Source organism: Ananas comosus, linkage group 13 (assembly GCF_001540865.1).
Source record: "Ananas comosus cultivar F153 linkage group 13, ASM154086v1, whole genome shotgun sequence".
Lineage (NCBI taxonomy): Eukaryota > Viridiplantae > Streptophyta > Magnoliopsida > Poales > Bromeliaceae > Ananas > Ananas comosus.
The window spans coordinates 5,991,506-6,004,705 of NC_033633.1; the positions used below are offsets into that span (position 1 = coordinate 5,991,506).

The 13,200-nt window shown below is 41.1% G+C and overlaps 1 long non-coding RNA gene across 15 annotated transcripts; it reads right to left on the reverse strand.

Annotated features, from left to right (window-relative positions):
- LOC109719821 lies at window positions 590-6,704 on the reverse strand. 15 transcript variants are annotated; one of them, XR_002218789.1, is made up of 6 exons: window positions 6,487-6,704; window positions 5,755-6,322; window positions 5,363-5,670; window positions 4,844-5,282; window positions 4,027-4,141; window positions 3,206-3,267 (listed from the first exon to the last, which is right to left on the reverse strand). It is a non-coding gene; the product is annotated as an uncharacterized LOC109719821 (long non-coding RNA). The 15 variants fall into 15 exon arrangements; XR_002218795.1 differs by having other exon boundaries at window positions 5,755-6,050; window positions 6,487-6,703; XR_002218799.1 differs by lacking the exon at window positions 6,487-6,704 and having other exon boundaries at window positions 5,755-5,841; window positions 5,917-6,459.

Genomic DNA, 13,200 nt, shown 5'->3' on the forward strand with positions numbered 1-13,200 from the left:
CTATGCTAGAAGTAAGTCCAAGTAATCCTACTACTACTCTCTGACTAGTAGTGATCATAATAAACTCAACACCGTGTCGATTTTCATTTCCAATTAAGGACCTACCAAAGGTAGTCCAGCTTGTGCCGCCTAAGTGCCTGTGGTAGCCCAACATCCCTACTCTTGGGATGTGTGTCACGCCCCGCGACCGCCCGCCTATTTGGCCGGGTCGCGGCGCCGCAACAGATCGCCGAATGGACAGGGTTTTCCCTGTACCGCGGACAGAGTCTCCCATGTACATTCAAGGCTTCGCAATCAATACAATGTACGAAGTTCCAATCAGGAACACATTTCAATCAAGATTGCATAATGGAAGGTATCAAACAACATAAACACATCCTATATTATTACATTCATTCACATTAGATTCATTTTACATCACAATTACATAATACATTCTTTTTAGCTTCCAAATACAATCTAGCTTTATCAATATTATTACAACTTGATCCTTTTCATTTTCTTGCATCCCTAAGTAAGGCCGACTCAGGGTACCGCTATCTCTGGTCTCGGTGGTAGGGCGCTAACTATGATGCTACGCCCTCGCCTCGCGCCGCCGCGCCGCTCACGTGCGAACCTGTAAACACCCCAAAACCACGTGGGGTGAGAACCAACTCCATGGTTCCCAGTAGGTACGGCCACCCAAGAGAAAAGCTCGACCAATAGGTCCAAGGGAGGCAACTGCAAGTTAGTTCAATAAACAGATAGATATATATCTTGATTATGCAACGAATAAAACCATGCATTGCCTCACGAATGCAATAATGTAATGCTATATGCAAATCATGCAATAATGTAACTATGCAACCAACTAGTAGTTCATTCGATACTACCTTCAATTCTGCTAACCATAGCTCATCCGTTTGATATCTAAGGTTTCCTTTATCATAGATTCTTGTCAATCACCGTTTTAATCATAAAGTTTCATCTACCTTTACAAGGCTAACCACCCGACTCGGTCTTGAGTCAATCGTCTGCGGAGTACCGCACTAGAACCAGGCTCGAGGCGATGGACGTCTCACATACACCTCAGCCCTAGATCCTCTCAACTGGGATACCAAATCCATAACTCATAATGCATACTTGTTGTACACTCATTTGGCTATGACCCAATCTTACCGGTTAACCATGTTAACCCCAATAACTCACAACCAAATCCCTTAATAACGGGGGACTCGAACCTCCCTAGGGACCGTCAACTGGTGGGACTTTACCACGCCCAGTGGTGACCAACTCCGGAGCGCACCGCCCGAGGAGGAGCTACCTCCCTCAAGCCAAGACTTATCGTGAGTATCAATCAATCCTCAACTTGAGGATTCATAGCCACTAGTCACAATGCCAATGTCACAATAGGTTTCTATCTATTTAATCATGCTACTCTATGTCAAATGGTCCAATGCCACTCTTGGTTAAACTATGTTTAACAACTATATCCTCTATGCATATCAATGTCTCTATTGTCAATGTTGTCTTTGTTTACTAATGTCCAAGTCCAACTCTCACATTCACACAATAATAGGGTTCTAACATACATGTCCATTATGGTTCTATCTTTCTCTATGTTCAACTACGTTAGAAACATGTCATTGAAAGTAACCAAGGTTCACATGTACTTAGCCCTATTATGTATGAATGATACAAATATATATGCTCAAGGCCACAAGTGTTTGCTAGGTTCATGACACTAGATTCACACTATACTTGTTCAACCTATGTTCAATACACTACGTTTAATGCCACTTCATGTCCAACCTATGTTCTTTGGCACTAGATTCATATCCTCTATGTCCAACCTATGTCCATGACTCTAGGTTTAATGCCACTCGATCTAATGTATATAGATTGTCCATATGCACATTTTCATTTCTTAACATTAGTATCTCTACAACATGATCATCAAGTATATCTTAGCATTAGCCACATGCTTGTATTTATTATTTCTACATCATGCTTATCATACCATTACTTAGCATTATCCCCATGCATGCTTATCATGTAAACTTTATCATTACTCAATGCATTCATCTAGCACTATTTACACTAAGTCATCATGCATTCCTCTTATCATGTTCTTATAATGTTAACATTCATATGCCCTTTTATCTTATGCATTCAAAGCATTAATCACATACATTTATCTAGCATTTCTATAATATGTTAACATGCATCAATATGAAATCTCATTTCCTAGACATAAAGGGCGACCTAGTCGCTTCGGTAAACACAACCCACCTCATTTCGCATTCCGATTGCTTGTCGACACTTGCAATCGGCCTCCCGCGGCACCCGGCACCCGATTTGGCCCGATCTCTCACGCGACCACTCGAACGGCCTCCAATTCACGATCCGAAAATTAAAGGTCTTCGGTTATGTGCCACGATGCTTCAAATCCATTTTCATGAATTTACGATATCGCCTCGGCCCTCCAGGCGAAAACGATATCGCAACGGCTCGACGAATCGTCGAACCGTCTTCGCCAACGCGTTCGTTTACCTAGCAATTAGGTTTACAGAGGGTCAAATGAGATCAAACCCTTATATTTTACAAAATCCCATTTTCTAAGCCTAACATGAATTAATCTCCAAATAATCCAAATTAAATGGAGCAAACATGTTTAGAATGCTCATTAGAGGTTATTAGAACACTTAAGACTAAGGATTAAGCCAAATCCTAAAATCTTACCTCAATGTGAACGCCGCTACGAAAACACACCGCTCCAACGGGCGCACGAAAGCTCAATCCGTCGCCTCCAACGCGTTCGCAAGCATCTTCTCCACCAACCCCGCGAATTTGAGCGAGAGATATAGAGAGATGAGAGAGATCTCTTGTCACGTCCCGCTATCACCAATTTGGTCGATTCGGGCCCGTACACAGACGCCGAACGAACAGTACCTCCTCTGTTCGCCCAAGGCTCAACAACAACGAATACATGTATAAAGAAATAAACAATTCCCAGGATACATTTCAATATACATGGCTTGCACAAAGACAAGCAACAACACAAGTGATAGTAAGTCTAACTAAACATGAAATCCACTGTAATTTAAAACTTTATATAACTGAAACATTTAGTTATTACATGCTTTATATACATTCATTTACATGTCTCTGTACATCAAAATAGATGATACATGAACTCAAAATGTTAAACAACTATAACTCTGGTGTCAGCTAGCTAGGATGCTGGGCTCTTGCCTCGATCCTCGGCCACAACGCTCGCACTGGAACCTGTATGGTTAGTGGTGTGAGAACTACAAGAAAGTTCCCAGTGGGTTCGGCTGCCGACCTCGCCGACTCACCCACTAGGTCTACTCAGGCATATGTAGGCAAGAAAAGTAAAGCAGATAGTAACCAACTATAATATGTAACTACTACAATGCCTGTACAAAGCGGAAGAAAGTAGTATATGAAAACTGTAAATATGCATGCATGCTTTTCATTAACTTTACCCAATCTTTTGGTTAACCCTTTGGTTAACAATAACTCACTGACGCTATCCCAAATATCGGGAAGTCGCAACCTGCACCCGACGGGACCGTCAACTGGGGGAGATGCACCTCCTGGTCCAGTAAAGATGACTACTCCGGAGCTCATCGTTCAAGGAGGAGCGACCTACCTTGAACCAAACGAATGTGAATATGATCTGATCCTCCTTTAGAGGATTCAACAATAGACAATGTCACACTTTAACTATAACTAGCTCTTTATGCTAGTTTCATAATTTCATTTCTCGATGCTAACCAAATCTCTAGTTAGATTGTCACCAAGTTTATTATTGTTATAGTCCACAGTAAAGTTCACATATTTATAGGGTTCTATGTTCATATTCTATGGCCCACATGTTCTTTACATTGACAGAAATTCAATTGCATAATAACACTTTTCCCTATAATGTATGAATATGATATAATTCACATATATAGATATGCTCAATAAGATAGCATAGACATAAAGAGGGATTCGATGACTTCGGATAGCACCACCCACCTGTAGTGGTATCAACAACTAGAATCCACGTCTCGAACTGTGTCAAGAACAATCTCGTGCGATTTGGTGCAAATAGAATTAGAACGGCCTCTACCGTAATTAACGCGTCGCCGACCTGTCGGAAAGTCAATTTAAACTTTCGAGCAAGTTTAACCTTTATTTATATAATAATAAAAGAGATTAAATTAGAGTCATCTGTTCAAATTCGCAAACTTTGCATTTCAAGTCCACCTTATATATATGTGCATATACTACTGTGCATATACTACTAACACACATAATATAGGGCTGGTTCAATAGAGCTTCAAGCACTTAGAAATTTCAGCATTTAAGGAATCTCTTATACTCTCTTCTCAGCGATTATTCTACTCTGATTGAGAACTGAAGCTATCTCAATTCAATCTTCTTCTTAACACTATGCATATATTATACATAGCATTAGTTGTTCAATAGCATCCATAAGGTTTAAAGGTTTCAGCTTCATTAGAAATTCAGCATCATGCTGAAATTCTAGCTTATGCTGAATTTTCAGCATTCAGACCTCATCAGGACAATACTCTGACCTCAACTACAGCTCCCATTTAGTTTAATTGGTTTGATTTCAGTTGCCAAAGTGAACCCTTCAATGCTGAAATTTGGTTCCATGAGTTTCCATAATTACTTCACAATTTAGAAAGTATCTTATAATACTTAGAAGTTCAGTTCACATCACTTCTTTATTAATTTCTTTACATAGCAGGGGACATCATTTAAACCAGGGAATTGAATCAATTCATCTCTGATTCTTCTATAAATTACAGCTTTATTAACAAACTACCTTCCATGCTGAAATTTGCACTTGCTTCACTGCTTTGCTAACTTTCCTGGCAGATCTTCTACACAGAAATCAGAGTGAATTTACTCTCGATTTCATTTAAAGATTAGAGCTAATCAAGCTCAACTTTGCTCTAATCATCTCTGATCTGAAATTTGCCAGATCTACTACTCCATTGGCTAGTTCCAACTCCAATAGTCGATAGAGTTCAATGCTGAAATTCTGTATTTGAGCTTCACAATTTTCGGCTTTAGTTACATAAGATCAGTCTTAAAGCAGCTAGTCCGCTACTCTATTCAGAATTAACATCAAGTTTACCTCAACTGCAGCCACTTAGCTGATTAATCAATGCACTTGCTTCAGTCCCAGCAGCAATTAAGCTTCCTTGTTGAATTCTTTTTCAACTTAGCAGCTCCTACAAGCCTTCACTTCACTTCGGCCACTACCAGCAACACAAGGTACATGTAAGCATCCCTTCCAAGGTAAGTAATTCAGCTCAACTAAATATAGAATCAATCTTACCTTAATTTAGGCTTTCTCCAAATTTCATTCAGCATCAACTACTCAAGCCCCAGCTCTCAAGCTGAATTTCAGCAATATGAAATCCTTTCATACTTCCTCTATATAGATCAGTCCAGATGTAATTAACTCCAAGCTAATCACAGAAATTGGAACTTCTTCAAGGTTTTCCTCTCAACTAAACTCTTGTCAGCTCAAACTTCATCTTCTCAACTGAATCCCTGCTTGTTTTCATTTCGGCCAAGCATCCAGGATCTTATCCAGTTGATCTCAGCACCAACAACACAACAACTTGACTTCAACTCACCAATCTGAAATTTCAGCAGTACAACTCCTAATTCGAACCATTCTAAAGCAACAATTTTGACTATAACCAAGTATTAGAACAAAGTTACCTTAATTAGATGCTGAACTCACTTGCTCACAACTTTAAATGGTTCCCCCTTTAAGTTCGGCAGCACCAACAGCACAAGTTTGCTGTTCTAATAGCAAGAATCCATATAAACTTCCTCTCCAACTGATTAACCTATCTATGAATAATTACTAATCAAGTTTACCTTGATTAGAGGCTGTTTCAGATTGTTTAGCAATTCCAATCGGCAGAAATTCATGCTTGGATCAAATCTTCTCCTCAGCCCAACAAACCTCTAAGCTGCCAACATCAAGCTCTCAAACCTTTTCTTACTTGTTGCTACGTAGAGAGAGAGAGAGGAAAGAGAAGTGAAAAGGGCTGTGGGATAAGTCTCAGATATGTGGGCAGATGTAAGTTGACAGGGATTAAGTGATAAGGACAAACAATTTCACTTTAACCCTCTAACTCAGCAAAACTGCATTACCACCCTGAATTTTACAATTCAGTCCTTGCACTAAAACAAATAGCTGCAGCAGCACTTTGAAGCTTACTTTGCACATCCAACTCACTTTAAGTCCGCTCAAGCACTTCCAATTTACTCTAATATATCTCTACAAGTTGTCAAATTAATTTGGAAGCAATTAATTTCCAATTTGGCATCATGTTGATCATTTTGATCAACATTAACTAGGAATTTCAGCAACCAGAAATTCTTCCATCAATCACTTCTAAAGCAAACTAATTGGACTATAACCACTTATAAAATCCACTTTACCTTAAGTGCTCTTCCAAATTGCTCTTAGCTCAGGTAATTCAAATTCAGCATCAACAACACCAATTTCCTGCTCCCAGCTCATAATACAAAAGAACTCAATTCCATCAGCCTAGGTTTCCATCAGCCTAGGTTTCCATCAGCCTATAGAAAGAGAGAAGGAGAGGAAAAGAGATGAAAGAAAAGAGAGAGAAGTGATACTTCTGGTACTGGACAAGTGTAATCCACTAAGGGTGAGCTGATAAGGTTGAAAAATTGCAATTTGGCCCATTAGAACACTGAATTTGCATTGAAGTCAATTGCTGCCCGGGTCTGTGTACCGGTACCAGGACCTTGGTGTACCGGTACCCAGTGCATCAGTAACTCAATAACAGCAGCAACAGCAGTTGCTCCAACTGCCATTTCCTCACATTTAATTCATTCTAATTTTACTCGAGCATATCAAAAATATGCCAAATGAACTTCCCAAGCTACCAAATTAATTTGGTAACATCTAATTCTCGAATTTGCATTAACTTGATCATTTTCGACCAAGTTAACTAGAATTTTCAGCATTAGAGTAGCAATAGCAATTTGGAGTTCTCGGCCACTTCGATTCCATTTGTGCCTACTCACACATTTTCAAGATATGTCAATTGCTATTCTCAAGCTACTAATTAAGTTTAGAAGCCCTTAATTTCCATTTTAGCATTATTGTGATCACTTTGATCACAATTAACTTATAATCAAATTTCAGTCGATTACAATCTCCCCTCCTTAAATAGTTTCGTCCTCGAAACTTAAATTCATACCTCAATTTTCTTGATCAAATAGATGTGGGTAGGATTCGCGCATAGCTTCTTCCAATGTCAAGTGGCCTCTCGCCCTGAGTGATTACTCCATTGCACTTTCACATAGGGAATAGTGCGATTTCGCAATTCCTTTACCTCGCGATCCAAGATGCATACTGTATATTCTTCATATATCATATTTTCTTGCAAATACACTGGTCCGAATTCCAGAATATGTCTAGGATGATGTACCTATTTACGGAGATTCGAAACATAGAATACGTTGTGAATTCCTTCAAGCTTCGACGGTGGAGCTAAACAATAGGCTACTGCTCCAACTCGCTCTAGGATCTCGTAAGGTCCATTGTATCAAGGACTAAGTTTTTCTTGACACCAAATCTCTTTATCCTGCGCATTGGCGACACTCTCAGTAATACTCGATCGCCAACCGCAAACTCCAAGTTCTTTCGGCGCTTATCTGCATAACTCTGTTGCCGTGACTGAGCCGTCAGAAATCTCTGGCGGACTAGGCGTACCTTTTTCTCCGCTTCTTGGAGTACATCAAGACCAAGTACAATCCTTTCTCCTACCCCACTCCAATGAATAGGGGATCGAGGTAGTCCAACTGTAGAATCCATCTTAATACTTAACATTGCAATTTTGCCATAGGATCCACTTAACTTAAATGCAACAATTCATACCTATTTCCAATCTTATTTAAGTAGATAAAATAGGGTTTTCAATATTTACCAACATACAGAATTACACCATTCTGTTTCTTTTCCAACTGATTACTACCAGTTCTTCAAGTCCAATGGCAATGGATGTCAGTATTCAATGACTTACTCTACTCCGATATATTTTATCATCAAAATTTATTTGTTTGGTTACCACACTTAGTTAGAAAGTCTTATCTGTCACCCCCGACCCACCTCTTTGGTCGGAATTCGGGCACGCCAACAGACCGCCGACGGACAGGGTTCCCCTGTACCGCGAACAGAGTCTCCCTGTACGTTAAAGCTCGCAATCAATACAAATGTACGAATTTCCAACCAGGAACACATTTCAAGCAAAGATTGCATAAGAATATCAAAACATAAATCTACTTGCTATTACAAGCATTCACATTCATACATTTACATCACAATTCTTATTGATTCTTACATTAGCTTTCACTATCTTCAAAACAATCCGATTTAACATAGTTATTACAACATTGTTATTACAATTATCAACATTTTGGCTTCTTTGCATTTATACCCCTAAAGAAGCCGACTCAGGTGCTGCTATCTCGGTCTCAGTGGTAGGGCCTAACTACGGAGCTACGCCCTTTCTCGGCCGCCGCGCCGCTCGCGTCTGTGAACCTGTAAAACCCCGAAACAACGTGGGGTGAAGAAATAACTCCATTAGTTCCCATGGTACGGCCATCCAAGGGAAAAGCTCGACCATCAGGTCAAAGGAAGCAAACAACATTAGTCCAATAGATAGATATGAAATCATAAATCATGCAACTAACATTACCATGCTTTTGCCTCACAACATGCAATATTGCAAATTATGCAACTCATATAGTAGATTAATTGCTTCTACATTTTATTCTTATCCATTCTTTACTTTTACTCATTCTTTACTTTACTAGCTATTCTTTAGCATTAACCTTTCTTTATTCTTTATTACTTGTCTTTCTTTAACATTAGCCTTTTCTTATTCTTGATTCTTCATTCTTTATTCTTTATGCTTTACTAAGGGTACTCCACACCTTAGTAATATTATACACATTAGCCTTTCTTTCCTAAGGTTACTTACCTTAGCCAACTTGCCATCCGACTCGGTCTTGAGTCAATCAACTGCGATAGTCCCGCTCTGTCCGGCTCGAGGTGAAGGAACTCACACATGACCTCAGCCCTCAATCACAAACCACATCGCCCAACGGTCTCGCCCAGAGCTGCGTACACCCGTGGTCAGGATCCCTGTGGGAGAGGAACATGCCGCATACACCCGCAGCCGAGATCCCCGATAGGAGAGAACAATGCCACATGCACCCTAAGCGCTCATTGTTCTTGCCATTAACAACCTCGAAGTCTTCCGTAGGAGAGGAACATGCCACATGCAACCGCGCCAAGAACTATCGAGCTTGTATGCTGCACTAAGCATGCCGCTGCACTAGCAGCAGGGATTCGGAAATCGCACTTACAGTTACTGAAGGGTTGGTCATCACCCTATGTTATCCGAACCTATCTAGGTCAATGCCTTTACTCAACCTACAGTTAATACACATTAGGTTCAATGTCATATCTTCTTTAGCAGGTTCATTGACACTAAGTCCAACATTCTTTATCACTAAGTTCTTTGACTCTAGGTTCCATATCATTACATTTACCAACCTAGGTTTACTTGACAATCTAGGTTCATATCATTACATTTACAACCTAGGTTTACTGGGTGACTTCTAGGTTTCAATGCATTCATAATTCTTATTTCAGTCTGTCCCACCTAGGATTATACTTGACCATGCCACTCGTGAATAACCTATTTCAATGACACTAGCGTTCAATAATCACTCTTGTTCAACCTAGGTTCACGACTCTAGGTCAATGCCTCGATCTAATATGCTATACATATGTCCTTACATAGCATTCTTAGCATTGCTCCATATCATTGCTTACATACCTGTACTTGCATTTTTAAGCCATGTATCACACATTCTTAGCATTAACCCGCATGCAATGCTTACATGTATACTTTAGCATTCTTATTTCATATCAATATGAATTCACTTAGCATTCTTACATTATGTCATTACACACATCTTTTATGCATTTTCATCATGCATCCATTCAAAACATGATCTATAGACTCCATGTTACTCTGGCCCATTTAAAGACTCATGCATTATCAAACATATGTCTTACATTATTCATTTAGCGATTTAGCTCTAGCATTCATTAGCATACTTCACATGCATACATTTCTCATCATCTTTATCATGCATATATGCATTTATTATATCATTATGCGTGCATTCTACTCTAGCATTCTTATCACGCACTCTTACTTAACATTCTTATTCAATGCATCAATAGTGAAAACACACTACACTTTGGCTATGAACGGACTAGTCGTTCCGTTACACAACCCACCTTTATACGCGTGTCCGATGTCTTGAATCGTCATCTGTCAATCGCCTCCCGCGGATCCTGATCCGGTTCGGCTCGATACTCTGCGCAGACCACCGAACGGCCCAATCCCATCGCGATCCGCTGTTGCGGAGTTTGATCCCCGACATCTGTAGCAATCCCCCGGATCCATTTTCATGATTTTGGAGCTTATCCCGCGTTGTTGCGCTATCTTACCAAAAACAACCTGTTTGCGTCAATAACTTCGGTGACGCTGCGTCCAGATGTCGAACCGAGCCGACCAACGCGTTCGTTTAACCCCCAATTAGGTTGTAATAGGTCAATTGAGATCACAACTCAACTATTTACGAAAACCCCTTTTTGGACCAATATGCAATATTCGCCAAAATCCACCATTTCATCCTCATGAATCAAAGCAATAAACCGATCTATAGCAATGCTAAGATTCCATTAAAATCATCTTTAGAGTATAAGAAACTTAACCCTACAAGAACTCTACCATTAAAGCTCAAGAAGCTGTAACCTCAAGAAGCTTGCTCCCAAGGTGAATGAAGAAGATGATGGAGGGAAGCTCGTCCACTGTGCTTCACCTTCTTTTCCCTTTTCTTTTCTTCTATTTCTTCTTCTTCTATCATCTTCTCCCTTCTCATTCTAGAGAGAGAGATGAGGGAGAGTTTTGGCGGGTGAAATGATAAGGGAAAGAGAGAAAGAGAGGTTTCTAATCCTCTCTATACACTCAACTCATGCCACAAAATGCCAACGAAGTCCCTCAAACAATCCTCTTTCTTGCTTCAAGCCCAAACTGGGCATTTTCGGGCTCTGGGACCCAGTCCTTGGCGTGAGAGGACCGGTCGCCCGAAAGGCCAGAATTCCAGACTTAGCAATTTTTAGGCATTTCACGCCTGGTTAGTCTCTATTTTTTTACTCCGATTTTCGCTCTGTATTTCGCTCGTTTGACCTCGCGTTCTTTTCAAATCGAACCGATGACTCTCCAAACATGTTTTCAAAACATGGTTTTCATCATCTTTTCATCCGACGGGGGCTTAATGGCCGATTTAGTCAAACTCGGTCCATAGCCTTCCGGGTTCCGTTTCTCCGCGCCCTGATGCCGATTCGAAACACTCCCGAAATGCTCCCAAACTTCGCCGGAATGATTCCAATTGCTTTCTAAGCTAACATTACATCATAACTCATGAATTAGAAGTTGTAATAATTACATTCTCCTCCTCTTAAAAAAGAGTTTCGTCCGCGAAACTCAAAACCACACCTCAATTCAAGCTCCTCGACAATTGAGGCACTTAGATTGCAACTTTTTACACTCGCCAGTGCTTCACCTCTTGGGAACTATCCAAGAGGACTACTACGAGCTCATGATACCAACAGCATCCAACTTTGCAGGCCAAGCATCTTCACAAGTGGCATTACGTCTCCCGTCACTCCTAGGGGATAGCGCAAGTCGAGAACTCGACGACCTACGCGCTCAAACACCGCATTGCACTCGGCAACACACAAAAGAACTCTTCTTTGCATTTACTTCCCTTCAGGGAATGCGTTCCCAAATCAATCACCGAACATTTGCCTAAAAGCAATATCATCGGTGCCATCACTCATCGTAAGCTCTCTAATTCCCGCACTAAACTTCTAACTCCTTGACGTGAGTATGCCCACCTCGGGCGATTCCAATCCAATCCCTCGAACTCCCGTGGCTCCATTTAGCTCAAGGTTCACCAGAGCACTTCGATCATCTGATACATCCATGCCACGGTCAACCATCACATCACCTTTTCGCACACAATACCCACGAACACTTCGTCCGTGAACTCAAAGTCAAAACTCACTTGATAAGGCTATCTGCAAATCCTTTTCTTTGGTCTCCATTGGTGGTCAAAGGCACCAATACTACGTAGCCACGCCTAAACTTGTCTCAATATTACGCGCAGCGCCTCTCGCTCGCTAGCGTAGACCCAAATCATCATTGGGTGCCGAAATTCTCATTGGAATTCGCACACACTCCAACCAGGAGCAAAAAATCCAACACATTTGAAACCGGGGTTGTCACAATCTACTCCTCGGATCTTCAACGCGATACACGCTCTATCGAGCAATGCAGTCATACTACCGGCTCCTATGCACTATGCGAAGCCACTAGCCCACGAGTGATTCAATGGCACACTTCACACTGGGCAATGCCCAAGTGCTATTGCAACAAACTCACATCACCGATCCATATTCGGCACTCACGAGTACCCGTACTTCGAGCTTGTATGCTACTATGCGTGCTATTAGTAAGCCTCGGTTTTGGGCCAAATCTTGCTGCGGCAATGCAACCGGTCTCACCCAGAGGACCGGTCTCTCGGGGACCGGTCTCTCCCGCCCCGGAAGGGACCGTTTCCCGAAGCCTATTTTCTTGGACTTAGCCAATCTTTCTCCTCTGCTGGCTTCTCACGCGTTCAGGGACCGTTGTTCTCCCGCAGGACCGTCCCCGAGGAGCCAAAAACTGCACGTTGCCAGATTTTGATTTCTTTAGCATCTCGAGAAACACTCCCACAACGCACTTGTTACTATCTAATTCGCCTTCGTCTTTCCGAAGCATAGCAACCTCGCACTTCGGGTCAATTTGACTAAAAGTTACGACATTTAATTCCGAATCTCTTCGGCATCTTACATTCTGTCCTTACTATACTACACATAGATAGTAGTACATTAACTATATTGCTCAATGCATGTCACAAAAATCGCTCCCAACTTTACAATCATGCCGAAAACACATAACTGCATGAATAAACTCATACCTGCCCGAGTCCGTCGCC